This window comes from Cupressus sempervirens, chromosome 5, assembly GCF_028749045.1.
Source record: "Cupressus sempervirens isolate cs-2001-9-10 chromosome 5, ASM2874904v1, whole genome shotgun sequence".
Classification (NCBI taxonomy): domain Eukaryota; kingdom Viridiplantae; phylum Streptophyta; class Pinopsida; order Cupressales; family Cupressaceae; genus Cupressus; species Cupressus sempervirens.
In genome coordinates, this window is record NC_143122.1 from 39,477,460 (window position 1) to 39,497,131 (window position 19,672).

Sequence of the window (19,672 nt, forward strand, 5' to 3'; positions counted from 1 at the left end):
TGATGCATTCTTGCTTCACTCACCATAACCGTAAAAGAAACATAAAGGCTCTTAACCTCCAAATATTGAACTAAGCCTTGCAGAGGTGTGGAGGTATTGTACAATACTTCAACTCAACCAAATAGGGGTGCTAGAAGTCCCATTTGATTCATCTTCCCACCCGATTTCAGCATTTCTTCACAAAAAGGCCTAAAAGGCTATTAGCCCCCACTAGGTATCCTATAGCGAGAAAATGGGGATTTTCTCCAATCCTTCCAAAGTAACCCTACAAGTTTTCTTAGGATTCTTGGATCAGGTGCCACCCTCTCAAGGATTTTTGGGGCTCTTGGGGTCACCACCTTCCATATAGTACCCTGACTCAATTTGAGTGATTTTAGGGGGTTTTAGGGCTCTTAACTAGTTGTGCTGCAAGTTGAGAGGTGTAAGACCATCAATTGGATTGGTATGACCACACCCTCTTTACCAAGCCTTGGCAAGTCTCCCATCTTCAATTCCCAAGTGGAATCATGGCTCTAGCTATCCACCTCTGCAAGTTTTGTTGGTTTTACTTCGGTCTTCGCTAGCTGACTCACCATAGGCTCGCCTAGGGAAAGACTTTAAAAATTGCTCCCCTACATTTGAGGGTCCCTGCTTCTGTACACATTATGTACATGGAATCTACTCACTATTCCAAGAGGCTGTATAGAATGGATAGTGGGAAAGTGAATAAGAACTCCATCGTTACCAACTACTTGAACAAAACTAGTGGCAGTACAAAACTAAAACAATTTCACAAAGGAATACAAATTGATCAAGATTCAAAACACCTACCTAATGCCACATACATTCAAGTAAAAAAAATATTCACAAGGTGCACAAGTTGCAAAACTAACTTTTTAACTCCTCACTATGTACTATCATAGAAAACAAGAAAATTGCTCATTAAATTGTTCCAAATGCTGATTGCTCACTTCATATGTCTCATCTCCATTTGGACCCCCAATGAATTTCAAACACTATTTTAATATTATCAATTTTTGTGATCTCGTGGCACAGCACAGAGGTTTAACAGTTATAGAAAAACAAGGAATACATACCTTTGCATATGATCATTATAAGAATGACAAGAAAATTGAAGAAAGCCCTGTAGCCATAAAAAAACAAGTTCTATAAATCAAAAGATGACAATGGTCAGAATTGCATCTCAAAACTAAATAAATGAAACAATTAAAAAACTATTCTGAAATGTTTAAAATCTCAATCTTAAGATAAAGCTAAAATTTGTTCAAACTATTCCAATTTTGGCCCTTGACATTTCCAATATTTCCACCTAGGTACCTTTTAAAAGGCTCTTTCCTGGGGACAACATTGTAACCTTGGCAGTACATTGTGATAGGCATTATTGGGCTTCATGCTATGTCAATAGTGACTGCATTATAGGGAGATCCAAGTCTCCAATTTCAAATGTTCCTAAATAAATTCCAGTAGAATTGAGTTCCATATCGGAAGATAGTGATCATGAAAAAGAAGAATCCATTAATAGAAGTTTAGCTGCAAGATATCCAAAGAACAGGAGATACGAGAACATAATCTAGATGAAAAATCCCCTTTGATTGACCATGATCAATAGTTCTATGAAAAAACTATACAACACGTCATTGTTCATCACATAACTTAAAATATGTCTAAGTGTAAATACTTCTTGAGAATTTTTTTGTTCTTCCAGTAATCTTGTGTACGATAAGAAACATTCCCCAAAATTAGTTTTTGAGGGCCAACAACACAATAGATAGTATCATGTGGTAATTTTACTTAATAATTAATTCCATTTTATTTAATTCAACCACTTCAATGATCTATGCATGTATGAACTTAATTTCACCTTTTCTTGGATATAGCTCTAGTTCTCTTTTTGACAAGGCAGCTTTTTTGGACTCTATATGTTTAGCCCAAGTCAAGTCTTCCTACATAAGAAGTCATGTATTTTGGACTCTATAAGCATAGAGGGAATCAAACTACCCCATTACAAGCACAAAAACAAATCCAATTCACCATTTGTAGAGAAGATTGAACTTCTGGGAGCAAAAATTACTATTTAGTAATTCAGAGGTGTTAACGACAGACTTGATAAGGAAATCAGGTCCTCTCCTTTAAAAACCTGGGGGGTGGCTATATTAAATTCCACATCATAGCAGGTAGAGGTTGAAAAATCCATCAAAAAATAATCAAACTAGACAAATCTGGGCTGTTTAAACTTTGATTTTAAAGAAAATCATAATATTGGAGGGTTGTGAATTGCCATTCCGGGCATGAAATAAATTGTGTGTTAGGAAAATTACATCAGATTGAGGTTAATTACTATAGGATGAAGGTTGTAATTCATCATGCTTAGCAATTAAAATCAGAACTGTGTGATGATAGGCAAAGTGTAAGAGATCATCGTTTTTGCAGACCTGTAGGTGTAGACTTAATATCTTCTAGCAACAGCAAGGTATTCTAATTTTGGTACGACTTTCACATAGAATCCAATGTTGAGACCTGTAGGTGTAGACTTAATATCTTCTAGCAGCAGCAAGGTATTTTAATTTTGGTACGACTTTCACATAGAATCCAATGTTGAGGGAACATAGTTCAGTAAGTTTCAGCTTAATATCAGAGAGTAGTGAAACTTTGAGATTATCTAAGGATAATACATATGAAAACACAAACCATGTGCCTAGTACACAAGACATAGTAACTTTAGTGGATCGTGTATTTAATAGTCAGTTGTGTAGCACAGTTTACTACTACAATTATGGTCATCCTTCAAGGGTTTATGAACTATTTTTTGGCTTACAACTGCAAATTCCAACCAAACAAACACCTCAAAAGGCCTTGCTGCCCTGTTACAGAGGCTTGTCATCTCCCAAACCAAACTTAAACAATAAGGCTAAAACCATTGAGAATGGAAATGTTGTTGGGAAACGAAGATTAGGCATTTTTTATGCTAAAGAAAATGTATCTTCTCAGGAAATCTTAGCATATTGTGGCAAAGAGAAGTTCATTTATCAGCAATGTAAGCATCCCAGTATCATCCACAGTCAGTATTGATGTAACAATGTAAGCAGTAAGGAGAGGCATAGTTGACATAGTACCAGTCCAAATGGTGACATCAGTTGAGGTAGAAACAGTGTCTTCATGCAGTGTGGTTGTGAAATAAATTACCATATTAGCCAATATCCCACCATAAGCCAGCCTTTCACAAAACTCATACCCTGTTTAATCCAAACATTGACCAAAATTATATCATGAAGAAACAATATTCTTGAGCTTAACAAATACTTAGATTGTGAATAAATAGTAGAGATAAATTGTAACAGCAATAAATTTAAACAAATATTTGATTCAATCAAATCAAATTATAAAATTTTCTTAATCTCATGATCAGATCAACTGATCGTAGAGATCAGAGATGAATAATGCATCACAGTTGCCTTTATAAATAAATGTCTTCAACAAATGTGAGAGCAAGCACAACAAAAAGAAATCTCATATATGTTCATTCAAAAAATGAAGATCATATAATCCATTTGTAACCTCATGGAATTCATCCAACACTGCAAAACCACCTCTCATATGAAGCATCATACAAAGTGCAGAAATTAATAAATGAACAGATTGAATCCACACATACCCACTATAAAATAACATACCTTCAATGCAATGTTTTCCGTCTCTTCTTTCATGGATCTTCTTTCTTTGCTAACCCTTGGGTTACATTTGGTTTGTAGTAAAAACTAGCACAACATAAAGGGCTCCTGCAAGGGAGTAGAGATTATAATTATAAAATGGTTTTTAATACAATAATGAGCCGAATCAAATATTCATTCCATTGCAGGTGGGAACATGATTAAACAAGTCTTGATGATAAATATGAGTCTAATGCTTTCCAAAGTTCAATGTCGCTCACAGATAAACAAGGTTGAAGAAAACAAGAATAAAATAGCATGAAGACTCTTAGTTAACCCCTTCCCCTTACAGAGCTATCCTGGGAAAAACATTGCTAACCAAAGCCCCCCAAAAGAGGTATCTTTATATATGCTAATGTTAAAAATAAACTATGAGTTGGTCCTTGTAAAGAGCATATGTACTCCAAAGGACAAATGAATGATAAACATTGCATTGGCTGTCAACCCACCCATCAATATCATTATAAGTTGACAGTATATTTTTCATCCAATATTATAACTCCTTGTTGATTCAAGAGATAGACTAGTGGATTTTAGTATAAGATCATTGTATATTCTATGATTTAATTTTTATTTTGTGTAGTCATTGTTTAGTCCTTGTATTAAGGTTTTCATTCTATCAATAAAAAAGTTTAGGTTCTATCACTCTCTTATTCATTATTTTTTTAATTGTGATTCAACTTTTATTGTATATTTTTGGTTAATCTTCTAGTTTCTTTTCCTGTCAAAATAACAATAATTACTAAAATAATATTCTATGGAACTAAACTATTCAGATTTGAACTAAATCTCACTATTAATCACTAAAAATAATAATTAAAAGATATATATAAAAACAAATAACAAAAAATTTGAGGTTTCATGACAAGTGTTTGACTATATTCGATAACCCTTAAAGCAGCAAGTTAAGGGCACCTTAGCAAGGGATATTACAGGCATGGAGGTAGAGCCAACTCAATCTAAAGGGCCCTTTCAAGTTAATCAAGAAAAAGTGGATGTTAACATGGATGAAATGAGAGCTACACAAATATAAAGAAAAATGAAGAAATAGATCTAGGAGATCTTGATCTAAATAAGATTGCAGTGATCTGTGACAAGAAAGGGGTGGCAAGCATTCTCGGAGAACACCAAGTAAAGAACGAATAAACAACCTCTACCATGAGGAGCTGAAGAAAGTGGGCTTGAAACAAGAACATGGTAAGACATCTAAATTGGGGATGAAAGCTATATAATATCTGACCAATACAATCCCAAAGGATGCAGCAAGAAACAAGATTGGAGATCTACCCAACAACTCCTCCAAGAACTCAGGGCCATATTAATAAATGAAGGATAAGTAAGGGCACTTGTCCTCCCCCCTCTACTATTTCATAGAATATGTCAGGCCTCAATGACTCCTTAAAGCATAGAATCCTTGAAAATAGAATCGTGGAGGATAAAACTGAAATTGTTACTCTCCAAGAAACAAAATTGTATTTTGTATTGAACTACCCATCTCCAAAAGTAGTGTTGGCAAGGATATGACAGCATAGAAATTGTAGAAAGAGGCATGCTTATCCTACATAACACACAACAAATTAGCCTTCTCCAAGCAATATCTACTTGGCACACTCTTTCAGCAGTAGTTCAGATCATTGGCTCTATAGACACCATCGACCTGATGAATATTTATGGCCCACACCATTTGGATGAAAAAGTCTACATGCTAGACTCCTTCCAGGTCATCAACTCACCACTAACCTACACATATTAGATAGTGACTAAGGATTTCAATATGATCACTATCCTTGAAGAAAAGAAGGGAGGCATAAGATGCTTGGACAGAGATTCTAAAGCCTTTCTCCACACTATACAAAGGATTAATCTACTACATATTGAGACTTACAATGGAGTGTTTATATGGAACAAAAAGAGAGAAGGGGATTACGAAGCTGCCTCTAAATTAGATTGAGTCCAAATTATAAATAAAAGACATATATACCTTTTCTTCTGTAGTATTTCATAAAGCCTCCAACAATGTAGTCGTGGTTGTCCTTTCAGACTTTGGAAAATTTATACGGGAAGTCGCATTTAAGTTTTAACCACTATATTTTAAATGAATCATCTGGATAACTCTGAACCAAAACCTAATAAAATAACCAAACAATAGGGTTATAAACTTTGAAATATTCCACAAACTTATAGGATGACTAAAAAGTATGAAGGATCCATCATGTACTTGAAATGACAGACATTGATCAAAGAGTCACAAGGCCCTGCCCAAGGGATATTGTGTAGCCATTAAACACTTGGGGGTTAGAAAATCAAGCATAAAGAGTAGATAGATGCGAATTACAAACACACAAATAGCTTTCACACCATATCATTATACCTTGATACAAATTAGAAGACTTTACTAAATAAATTTTTATACTTCTCATCTAAATCAAACTGCATTACTACGTATTCTAATAAAAGGTAATAAAACAAAAAATAGGACAATATAATATCTTTTATACCAAAGCATCACCATACTTCCCACAATAGCTTAATTTTACTACCTTGTCAAACTTGTGTAGCTGTTTTTCACAGAGATAACAACAAAATGATGCAATCATTCTTCTATCCATAAATACAATTGTTAGACATAAAATGTGAGTAAATTTAATGATCATCCAACCAAACACGATTGATAGGACAAACACAAACTCTGAGTACATGATATATTAGAAAAGAGAGATTCAATTTTACCATATCAAGTTGGTCTCCATAATCATGGTTGTATCACCAGTCATTCATAACGAGATATAATATTGAACACAGTAGCAAGAAGACTTTTCTAATAGGTCTCTCTCAAAAAAGTGTGACATGTCAGTAGTTTGTTGCCAAAGAGAGGGAATAAGAGGGTGCATGTATATGTATATGTATATGTATATGTATATGTATATGTGTATATATATATATATATATATATATATATATATATATATATATATATATATATATATATATATATATATTCTCAACTGCTACCACCAATCAGGACAACTAGAAAAGTGCATACAACCACTAGAATTATTTGTAACCTCTATTTGTAAAGCTTTTCCGGTTGTGGTTTGCTCCAAGAATGTCATAAAGAGGCTGTACAGAAAATCGTCTGCAAGATTTGATGACAAACCTCATAAATTTTGTAAAGAGAAAATTAATTTTTAATGGTTTTGAATATAAGAAGTTGAATTGCAGCATCAAGTTCTGGAATCTTGAACCAAGCATGAGTATTTTGGCTTACTGCTAAAAGAGCTAAAGGTGGGGAAAATGCACTTGAACAGTTTTCTATAATGTCACAAAAAAATCATCAAGTGCATGCAGTCTTAATGGGGGTTGTCTATAAATGAGCCTTGCATATATAATAACCTTGACTGTAAAATTTGTGGCTATCTATGGTGGATGCTTCCAATATAAAATATATTGTTGACTGGGAAAATTTTGCGATATTCTAGACGTAATCTTAGCAACATTATTAACCCATATTCCTCAGCAAGTCCCTACATACTTCTATGAGGAAACACTACCAGTTGCTGGAGGTTTTTGAAGTGTTATCTATTGAGGTCAACGTGTAGCTTCAGAAGCCATAGACAACCTAAGTTAAGGTGGAGATTAGGGATGATCAAAGTTGTGCAGGATCATATGATTGCATAAATTATTATGTGCTTCTTTGGCCCAGAAAAAATGCACTATGGCCCAAAAAAAATTGTGAATTGTTGTAAAAGCAAGGGCACTTACTAGGCCATGAAAGGATTCTAATAGTCCCTATATAAATAGGTAAGTTCATATTCTTTTGGTAATCTTAGGGACCATGATCGAGATCCCTTTTTTCCATGGTCATCAACAAACCCATGTTGTCTTAATTGATTCAATTCTTCAAAATATCTCCCAAGGCGCTTTTGGTCAAAGATTTCGATGAGCTTTTGGGTGTCCACACTTATATTTGGGTGACCTTCAATGATGATACCATGATCCCACAAATCAGATGTGATTCCTTTGAAGTGTAGGATAGCAAATTTAATGGTGTCTTCTTTGGTCACTACGCTAAGCGAAAAGTAACTAACATTTGGACCCAAAAGAAAGTGGTGTTTATCCTAATAATCTTGATTTGGCTTGCGCCTTCCCCTCCTAGATGTGATTCTTGTCTGAGCGTCACACAAATCCCTAAAAGAAATATTTCTTCAAATTTCTTGACCTGAATTGGAATGAGTTGTCACATCCATTAAAATCATTTTCAAGTAGGTTACTTCTTCTTTGAGTAAGAGTGTTGGTCTACTTAACCTAGGTGTTGATCTTTGAACGTCCTCTAGTGATTTTCCAAGTGGTTAGAGATTACATCACTCCCATTATTTTTTGTTTATCTAAGAGTACTAATTGTGTTGTTCATATTTTGAAGGGTTTGTAGGAGTAACTAGGTTTTCTTAACAAAAACTTTCATTGTTCTTTTGTTTTATTCCATGAAAGCCCTCAAATTCTCTCCCAACTATCCATGCATTGTATTATTTTAAATAGAATTATTACCTACTGCAAGTTTCCTTCTTTCTTTCATATGCCCTTTAAGTCCTTTGGATTGATTGCATCAACTACTTCCCTTAATCATCAAGTTGGCAAGATCAAAACTCTAATACTCTTGTGATTTCCCTCCTCCCTCTTAAAGCTCCACTCATAATTTTCCCAAGAAAAAAATTCGAACTCAAGTCTGGAGAACATAATTTAATTTCAAATTTTACTCTACATAGATATTGTTAGTCATAAAACAAAATTTTCAACATTACATATATAATAAAATCAAATGACTATTAAGAAAATTTCCCTTTGAGACTAAATTTAGGAATTTGAGGAAATGTATGCCAACCATAGTTTCTAGGAGAAATTTCCTTGTACTACAAGAGTACACCTTACTCCGTCTATTGCATGTTGGCATAGTTTGAGGAAAACTCTCAAGACCAAGGGCACTTATCTGCTCCCTAGCTTGTGAAATCCATTGTAAGTAGTTATATTTGAGAAATTCCCAAAGCCCAAGGGGACTCATTTTCCCTTTAGCCCATGGTGTTTGGTAGGATCATAACTCAACTGCATTCCTAAAGCCGCCTTGGTGATATCAAACACTCCTTGATCACCACCCAACCCATTAGTGTTGTATCACAAAGTGGTGTACTAAATAAGATGTCTGAGGATTTCATTCCTTAACAAGCCTTGGAGGACTCATTTGCCTCCCAACCCACAAACCTGAAACTTGTGGCAGCATGCTTGCTACAAATCAGGACAACTCTCCCACCACCCATGACTCAAAAGGCTAGAAACACCTTCCTATCTGCAATTCTAGACTACAATTAGTTTACAAGATTATTTATTCATAAATTAGAATAACATATTATACACCTGCATGCAGTAATTTATTATTTTTATTTTTATTTAAAGCTGGAATAATACTTATATTCTAATAACCTTTAAAATATTTCACAAATTTTTTTGTACACTATGTGACATGCAATTATCCTGAGGCTAATAATTCTATCTAAAAGACTTGAACAAAACATATGTAACATGCTGCAAATCAAGCAGTTCACATGGTGAATGCTCTCTCAATCCTGAGAAAGCATAGAAAATCCTTGCACTCATCAAAGAGAGAATAAAGCACAAAATAAAATATTTCTCCATGAGATTGAGCACATAGATTGCTATATGGCCAATAAATAACCACTGATGAAAATGTACACAAATAAAGAGTAGCACAAATTTTTTCAACAGAATAAGAATTGAGAACACAACCAAAAAAAATCTCCAGACAAGAGAGATAAATAAATAATGAAAAAATATATTGTAAATGAAACTGATAACAAACACATAATTATTTAGCTTGAAAACATGGTAGCCGAACTAAGAAAAGGTTTGCAAGCCAATCTATCCTTTCTTTTCATTGCCTACAACAGGTGGAATAACCATTAGTTCATGAATATGCAAATTCAACACTCAATGAAAAATTGGTCAATAACTGAATTTGGATATATTTGATATTTCTTTACCATATGCTAAAGGGCACTCCTATGATCCACATTGTATGTAAATTAAAAGAAGAACATTTGTTCCCATTGACAATGACCTCTGACATCAACACAGTATAAAGTTTTAATCAAACTTGTAGAATCTCTTTGTAGACAAACTTCTTGATTTATTTCTACAATTTGGTGCAATGATATGGCTATAGTTGCACATAGATGACTTAAAACAAAACAGAAAGCAAGAACATGATCCAAATAAATTACAGTGCATAAAGTCATCATTAAATTGCAACATCTATAGTTTAGTTAAGGTTTAAAATGTAATTCAAAGATGTAAATTGAAATAAATGCATACCTCAAAGTCCACAAAAGCAACTGGCATTCCACCTTTTGTCTACATTTTCATCATCTTGAAGCCCTTCAACCTATTCAAGTAAAAATAAAAAATATAGAATTAGAACTTTGGACTTTAATAGTGCAAAAACAAAATGTGCAATCCATCACAAGCCAAAATGAAAACATTGAGTTGACATTTGACAATTATCAGGGTATACAAAAATAATCCATTATCATGCTCCCACAATAACAAGTCTAATAACTTTCCAAGTCACTAGAAATTACCTCGAAAGTACATAACCCAATTCTGCCTCAGTGCAAGTTGGACCTAAGTTAGCAACAAACAGAGTTGAGCAAGCTGGATTGGCCCCAAGTTGTCCCTGTAAAACCCACCATTATGATTCCTGAGTATTATCCAACATTGTCCTTTAAAAAAACAATGAATGAAAAGAATCTAATGAGCCAAATCACATAATCTAACTGAGTCTTGAGATCTAATGTACATAAAAATTGAAAACTTTTATGGTTACAAAATCAAAATGCAATCCAAAATGGCAGTCCCCAGACATTTTAGAAACAAAAACAGCATACAATGGCTAATTTTTAATTTAAAAATGTCTCTCTTGAAAAACACATCTATGTTTGTAGCAAACAATACAGCCTAAACTTAAGGCAATGAATTTAACTGCTCTGATATGCACTCTGCATCTCCATTTCCATTGCTCAGCTACCTATTCTTCCATTTCACTAAAGTTTAAAAATACACCCCATGGTATTAAGAGGACTCGCTGTCAATGGGGAGGCAATGGCCCCCTCAAGAAGTTCACACTCAAGCAACCTTAGAATGATAAAGAACTTCTAGGAAGCAGTAGGTTAAGAATAAAACCATATGTACAAGAAGATTATGTTTTTCATCTTCCACTAGACTAATCAAGTCATATCCAAGCTGAACATCACATTTTAAAAAGCATATGGCAATTATCTTCAAAAGCAACCCCTATCAAGATCTCCTGTTTCGATGGTGAAAATGGAAAAATGTATTGTCATATATAGATCACCAAAGAATGCACTCTAACATATTAATTAAAGCTTTTTCCTGAAAATTGCCAGATTCTAAGTTGAAGAAAAGTGGTAGCCAAGCAGATCTGGTAATTTACTGATAATTTCTCTTGCTACTTTTGCTTCTAGATTTCAGACAGACTTCAATGATGTCTTACTTTCTCTAAACATAACAAGAGGTATTTATAGAACATTAGATTTTAGTTTGCAACAATAAAAATCTTTCCAAAAAATAGTGCTAGTATGCATAAATGTCTTTTTCTCTGTAAATATTCAGAGTCTTTATATCAGATTAGGGTAGTCTGACCTAAGCTCCCCAAAAAGCCAGACATTCTCAATTAGGCAAGATAGTGTTAGTCTAAGTCTAGATCAACAACATTCAAGGAAAATCATTATAGATATGGGAGCCATATAATAGAAGCAACATCTGGATTATGAGAACATTCCTAGTTCTCTTGAGTGGTGACCCTTGGCAAGGGCGCATTTGGTCTTCCATGTGATCACTAGGATAACCTTAAAGTGATTCCAATGGTAAATGATCAAATATTAGGCACCACCATTAAGACCCTAAAATTACATAATGTGCAAGTGGATATCAGTCAAAAGTACAAATTTCAAGAATCCTAGAATAAAGGAAAGGATGAGAATAAATATTTAAAACACTTCCATCCTATTGGTGTGTATGAGTTTTTAACATTGTTAATTCACCATCTCAATTCTATTCACACTAGCTATTTAAATTTTACTTAGTGTAAGAGAGAATAGTTACACCTTCATGTCTCAATCACAATGTCTTAACTCAGTGTGCATAAGAGGGGGCTCTCTTTTTATTCTCAATCATCCTAATCTATTGTAATCCATTATCATTGAACTAACTTTGTATTTTTTGATAGAATAGAATTACTCACTTACATTGGAACTCTTGTATGCTTTCATTGAGCTCCTAGATGTTGAAGATTGTAGCTGCGATAAAGATCTCTCTAATGTTAAGAAATGTTTATAATTTGTTTTGATGATTATTCGAGATGTGTTGAATGTTTATACATTGCATAAGGATGAGATTGTGATTCAAATCAGCTCATGTGGTGCAGGAGTTCCATTGCATACCAAAAGATCATGATGTACTAGGAACGATTGGTAGAGCACAATGAAGATTTAATGTGAGATAAATGGTCTTTAACCAATGTAATTGGGAAAATTTAACCCTAAAATGTAATACAATACCATAAATATGCAAAAAGTTGTAATATTACCATACAAACCAAATAAGGTCCGAGGGACTAATCATAGGGGCGTATGGGTTTACTATTTAAAATAGGGTGATATGGTCATTAGAAGACCATCTTAATATAATAAGACCAAATGCAAATCATAAGGGATGTTAGTTAGGAATGTTGATAACTTGTTGTCAACTTGGTAACACAACTTAAACACTAATTAGACAAAACCTATCAGCAAGTTGGGTATGTGAGTAGATATGAGTAGTTGATTAGTTGATTACCAGAAAACACACATTTTAATGGCATGGAATGTTGATTCAAGGAGTGTGTTGAAAGTATGGTTGATGTAAGATAAGTTTGCAATAAATAAAATGTCATTCTTCATGTCCCCATTTTCTGTTCTCCAAACAGTAGTGTGGATCATCATGTGTGGAAGATACATGCATGTTTTAAGAGCTTTTTGGGCATTGGACCATTTCATTTGGTACCTTATATATGGAGATCTATTATTTTGTTTGAAAACTAGTAGAACCCTTAACTGTGGTAACCATAGGTCTAAAATAATGTAGTTTTCCTTTTTTCGAGGTAGAATGAAACCCTCCACATGTGCACCAATGTTGGAGAGGATGACTATAAACTATTCAAGACTATGCAGGAAAACCATGCAATATTTGCCACATGATGTCCAATTGTGAAACTTTGACTGTGACAATCACAAAGTGGGAAGATTTTGGTTGTCACTGGGCGATTAGGGCTTTTCCAACTATTAATAGATGAAATGGGACTTAGAGATAGAGGAAGATCAAAGTAGAAGTATTTTCTATGATTGGAAGTAAGTGGAGGGGTTTGTAAGCCTTCAGATAAGGCCAGGGAAGTTCATTTGACAAGGTCAGTTGACCATTGAACATGACAACAGATTGGTCAGTTCTCTCTATTTTGTGTTTGCTGATATTACGTAGGGTATGTAAAGTGAGTTGAGTGTGGACAAGGCATGAGGAATGTGTAAACATAGTGTTCCAATATTGTGGATGGAAGTGACACAAAGATAAGGGTGTTAGATTTGATTGTCCAGATAATGTGCATTCAAGGAGTTGGAATATGTAACTGAGATACAGTCCATGTTATCATGTGAGTTGACAGTAGTGGTTAGGCATGGTGAAAGTATAACTTGTGGATGGAATATTAATTGGAAAGGTCGGAGAGAGATCCTAGATGGTTTTGGGAAGAGGATAGGGTGTGAACTTGTGAAGTAGGTTGATAGGTGAAGGATTGTGTGAGAGTAATCAGACTTGGGGAGATGCAAACACAAAAAAAGGGATTGTATGTGGTGACAATTAACTAGTGATGCAATCGGAGATGGACTCCGATCAGGTTTGGTGTTTGAATCACTCAAACAAATTTTGAATTAGGTTGTGACTATTTGGAGGAACCTTTCACAAGGAAAGGTGTGTATACATTACAAAAGGAAAGAGACCTTACTATCATAGATGGGACTGGAAGTCCTTATGGGTTTGAGCTGTTGGTGCTCTTCATCAGCATACAAATAAATGGATAACCAAATTCACAACAGTCAATGTGCTATAAAATATAAAGCTCATTTTTTAGAACTAACAAGTTTTTTCATATGCAAGTAAAATCAAATGAACAATGATAATCAAATCAATCAAAACAGTGAGAAAGTGAGATGCAGAAACAATGAAATCAATGAATTTGAAAACTAGCTGCAGCCAAACAAACCACCCATTAAATCATCTCCTAACCAACAATTATGATGCAAACGAGTAATACAGAGGATATCATTTGTGATAATTCTAAGCAAGAAGCATATGTACCACACAAAGATAATACATGAGCAGGGGCCTGCGCTAAATCATATACATTTGAGAATTCTCCAACTCTGTAGTCTCATTTGTTGAGAAATCAAGTTCATAATTAGATTTCTGAAGCAAACTTACCAATCTTACATATTTTGTTTGCAAGTCTGGAATGGAGGCTAACAAGTCAAGAAAGGGGAGGGTGCTTTCACAGATTAATTATACACAACTACCAATTTCGAAATAGAAATTCTTATGGTTGATCTGGGCCATTGTGTAATGAATTGGCCAATGAAGAGGAGAAGTGGTGTATTGTTCAAGCCTAAGAACCACTAAATATAATAGGTAATGATTTCTTCCTTGACCTCATTTTCTATAGAACATACTGAACTAAGTCATGTTAATCTAGGAATCACATTCTGTTTGAATTAGAGGAGCCCAATATTACTGTTGGAAGATTTCATGCTTCTGTAATCCATAATGTTAACTTAACATATTAATGCTAAATTAGATAGAAGAGTTTTGGAGAATATATGACTCCCACCATAAAATAAGGAACAAAAGTTTTAAACAACACACAATCCGTACCACAGGTTTTGTTGTGAGGCTAGATCCCTGGGCTAAAAGCCCTTTGAAGTAACCTTAAATAATGCAATTAAAATGAGGAATATGCTGGATGTATTTCGTGCCATAGCTTGCACAATGTAATGCCTTTAGAAGATGGAGGCCGAATCAATTTCAATGCATTCAAGTAATTTTAACTAGGTTTCTGAGTTTAATACTGAAAAAAATCATGCAATCCACACGAAAATGCTTCATGCGTCCAAACCCTAGGAGGATCCATGGTGCTGAGAGTTAAAAGGTAACGGATCATGTCAAAATAGTGCAAAACAATGTAAAACATACAATCTCAATGAAAACATTGAATGATCAGGATAGCCCACGGTAGGGCATAAAAAACAAACAAACCCCATGAAATATTTTTTGCAGCCACAATAACTGTCTTACCTCAACGAACTGTGTTTGAGATTGTCCAAGGCTCTGAGCAGTCAATGATTTCCAGCCCAAGCAAATCTTTCCGTTACATTAAAAACCCAAAATCCAAAAGAGCAGATTAATTTAAAAAGCCAGAAAACTCTAATGCAAATACAGAGAAAACCGAGCGAAAAATATTAAACAAGCAAAGATCTTTAGGGTATTTAGTAGCCTGTTTATTGTGCAGATCCGAATTGTTCCCATTGAAGACGCCGACGGCTGGGGCATGGTGTATAGATCAGAATAAAAAGCGTTACATAAATCATGCAGAACTCGTCACGACTTTCTGTCATAGCCATCATAAACCCTCGTGCCTCTGTTCGGAGCTGCCGGTGATGCCCTGTTCAGAACTGCTGGTGAAGCCCTATTGAGAATGCTTAAACTCGTGGAGCGCCAAAAGTTTTGGAAACATAACAATTAGTCATTTTAGGAAAAGCCTCGACTTTACCTATTGTCTTTATTTTAAAAAATTGAAAAGTAAAAGATAATTTAAATATGAAAAAATATGTTAAAGACGTAATTGATATTTTGTCTTTAACTACCGTCTTTAAATACTGTTGTATGTAGTAGTGCAATGAAATGTATAAAGGACAGGGAACCCTGCTACTTCTCGTGAAGTTTATAGATGTGCATTATAATGCCTTCCCAAAAAGATGTCAGATTCACGCAATCCTGCCCACTTTCTTGCAGGATGGTGCTCAGATTACTATTCTAGTATGGTAAAGCATCACATGTACGTTCCTATACTGGGAAGTTTCTGTATGGCTGATAAGGACACAACAACCATTATCTTCAAAGCTGACTCTGTCTTCCTGCAAACACTTGAGTCGGGTGGACAGAAAATTTAGCTACAAAGTGATGTGATCTTGGTGTTTGGTCCCATCACTTGTACCAGTTCTTAGCCACACTTCTTGAATACTTGAATGTTGAATAAAATTTATAATCATATAGCTATATTCAAATATTTTTAAAACATATTTTATAATTTTTTTTGGCTAAAAAATATCAATATTTTTTTTATAAATATCATCTCTTTCTATTTCAATTACAAATAGATAATCAAATATAACAACACTAAATCGATATGAACATACTTTAACTACATTAATTTATCTGCATAAATTTTATAACACATTTTGTATTTAAATTTGAATCATTTTATTATTTTATAATATATTTTTTAGATTATTATTTTGTAAATATTGTTTATACAATTCTTATGATTATTTTTAAATATTATATTTTTTAACATTCTTATAACAAGATAATGAAATAAAGCTAATTAAAATTGAATATTTAAATATTCAATAAAATTTATTAAAAAATGTTAAAGATCTATTAAAAAAATTATATGAAAAATATACTTTATTATCTTTGTCTACTAATTAGAAATAAATAAATAAATAACAGTTAACCTTTCTTTTAATAAAAATTACCTTTACATTCTCTACAAAATATGAAAAATAAATACCTTACCTTTCATTAAAAACAACTTGGACTTGCTGTGTTGCTTCTGTATTCTAACATAAACAACGTGCGTACCCAGCCAATCGAAATACTAGCTGGGTAGTCGTTGCCCACTTCTTGGGTGATCTTGAAGGGCAGCTGCTATGCAACTACTAAAAATTTCAACCATATAAAGGGAACATTATTGTTTTTTTAAAGTTGTATAATGGGACATTTTTTATTTTTTTTTCAAGTTGTTAAAGAGTAATATGAAGAAAACATTTTTCTCAGTTGGATAGCTACTACCATCTTGAGGCCACCAGAAACTCAACATTCAAGAAAACAGTTGGAAATCTAAGTGGAGTATATCAGTTATTGAAAGATTTTAATAATGTTTATGAGAATACAGATTTATAGATCAACAATCTCAATCTTAAATTATCTTCAAACTCTTCAAAAAAATAATTTAATAAAGATTTCTTAAAAGATTTTACATGAGTAAATTGATTCAAATTGTCTAAAAGATCTAGAACTAAGTTCTCAATAGAATGTGAAAGAATAAATGATTATAATAATAGAATCTCAGTTCTAAATTATCTTCAAACTCTTGATTAAAATAATTGAGATCAAAGAGTGTAATGACTTTAAAAGATCAAACAATATTGTTAGTTATATTCCTAATCTTAAGAGTAAAATAATTATTGTTAGTTTTTTATTCTTAATTTCAATAGTAAAACAACTAACCAATAAGAGGATAGGAGGAAAACCCAAAAGGCAAACTGTGTGAATGCATCATAGTATCATACAATAGTTGGAGTAATGATTGCAAAATGTTGAAATAGATAGGGAAGAGCATAAGCTTTGTTATAGCTAATTTAACATGTTCTAAGTTATTAAACTATTAGATTTTGATGATTATTTTTATTTATTTATTTTTTGCTTGTTTTCACATGTGATTTAGAGGCTAGGTATTAGCTATTGTTGTGGCTTTTGGATAGTAAATACAAATCTTTTAGAATCAGTTATACACGCAACTGTAAGAAAGTAGTCATTTGAGACATATCTCATATTTCCTTAATATTATCTATTTGCTCTCACAATTGAAAAACTATATGAATTTGTTTTTGGAAAAAAACTACACAATTACACACTTATGTAAAAATGCTTCATTGATCATACACTATTAACATTAATAAAATTATACAATTTATTTGATTACAAACTCTTTTAACTAAATTATGAACTATTAGTTGTTATTAAATAATTTTTAATAATTAAACCTACCATTGAAATATGGTGATAACTATACACTTCCCCACAAAATGTTGCAACAATTCATTTACAAAAGATTACAGTCATGATTATCCGATCTACAAACTCTCATAGGTTGGTCTTAGAGGACAGTTAAAAAGAGAAATATGAAGAAAAAAGTAAGAGACTTGAATCAAATCAGGGTAGAAGATTGCACAAGGCAATCAATAACGAATAAAAAATCATTAGATATCTATTATTATTTCATTTTCTTATGATCTGGGTAGTGCTTCCTTGAAATCTACTCCTATAAGGTTCAAATTATATGAACCAATAAAGTGAAAGAAAATTATTTTTAGCAATTTTAAAAATTAAAATTTTCACATACAAACATTATAAATTTTAGAATTTTAAATATAAAATAATAATTCTTGTATCTAATTGGTAGAAATTGAAAAGATTGATCACTAGTTAAACTTGAGTGATTACAATAGTATTATAGCCTATGACAAATACAACAAATCATCTTATCTTAATTAAACTGGTTTTTATAAAAATTAAATTATTTAAACACTTTCTTAACTATTAATAGAAATTATAAACCAAAATTTCACTAAATGCTCAATGATAGCAACCTCTCCACATCTAGTCATCAATGATAATTACCACTAATCCAACATCAAATTATATCCATCTACCATCGTAGCAAAAGCATATTAATGATTTCAAGTTATGAATGAGAATCATAGACATCTTTGAGTTTCTTTAATGTTGCAAATGCAATTTCTTCTTCATTTGGAGGTTCCTTTGGCACTTGGTTTGTCTCTTCACAGTCAACTTTGCTTTCACAAAAATCATCCCACAAATCATTAAAAATAAGAATAAGAGTATTCTTAACTTTCCAAAATTATTCATCATAATTCTCTTTATTAGATAGAACTATTCCAACAATTGAAATTAAAACATGCATTGAAATTTACTATTCAATCATTTTTATTTTTTAATGAATAGTCCCTTCCTTATATTAAAATAAATACAATAAAGTTACATATTCACAAAAAAGGGGTGGAGAAATAGGATCACCCTGCTAGTTCATACGGCCCAAGGCCGGAGATCAACTATTCATTAAAAAAAAAAAAAAGTTGAGAAAATAAAAAGCCTAAGGCTTAGCACAGTACCAGCCGAGGGAGGATCATCAGATTCCCACCCAGGGGTGGGGTGAGTGGATGGCTCAGGGGGAGGCAATCCGTCAACAACAACATCATCATCTTCTTTTTCTCCCTCAGGTTTGGGAGGAGAAATGACTAAATTCAGCCGAGGAAACACCCACTTGGGGTTTGAATGAGCAAAGTGCCGACTAGTAACAGGAGTAGTAGGAGGAGCCATTGAGGACCACCCCAAACTAGACCTCTGCAGAGGTGAGGTGAAGTGGTACTGACCACCAGAGCCTCTAGGAGAGCGGTGTTGACCAAAAGCACCACTATTGGGAGAGCGACATGATTGAAAGTGAGGTGTGTGTAAGCGATGAGCAGAGCTGCTATGTCCTCGATAGCGACCACGAGGACGGGTATGGTCGTCGGAGGCAGAATTTGGTAGAACATGAGCAACCGTAAGGGGGCATTTCCCCAATGTGCCAACTCTTGCAGGTGAGCCACCTCTAGAGCCACTTTATTTGTCTGTATTTAAATCTGCAACATGACATTGTTATAAATACATGCTTTACCATACATAGCAACATTAATGTCAAGAGTGTTATTAGCAAAGATAACAGCATTTTA

At 33.5% G+C, this 19,672-nt stretch overlaps 1 long non-coding RNA gene across 2 annotated transcripts; it reads right to left on the minus strand.

Annotated features, from left to right (window-relative positions):
• Positions 1-810: 810 nt before the first annotated feature.
• Positions 811-15,639, minus strand: LOC149554461 (uncharacterized). 2 transcript variants are annotated; one of them, XR_016365234.1, is made up of 6 exons: positions 15,171-15,639; positions 10,355-10,449; positions 10,089-10,158; positions 3,672-3,776; positions 3,114-3,233; positions 811-1,123 (listed from the first exon to the last, which is right to left on the minus strand). It is a non-coding gene; the product is annotated as an uncharacterized LOC149554461 (long non-coding RNA). The 2 variants fall into 2 exon arrangements; XR_016365233.1 differs by lacking the exons at positions 811-1,123; positions 3,114-3,233 and having other exon boundaries at positions 3,326-3,776; positions 15,171-15,633.
• Positions 15,640-19,672: the final 4,033 nt, after the last annotated feature.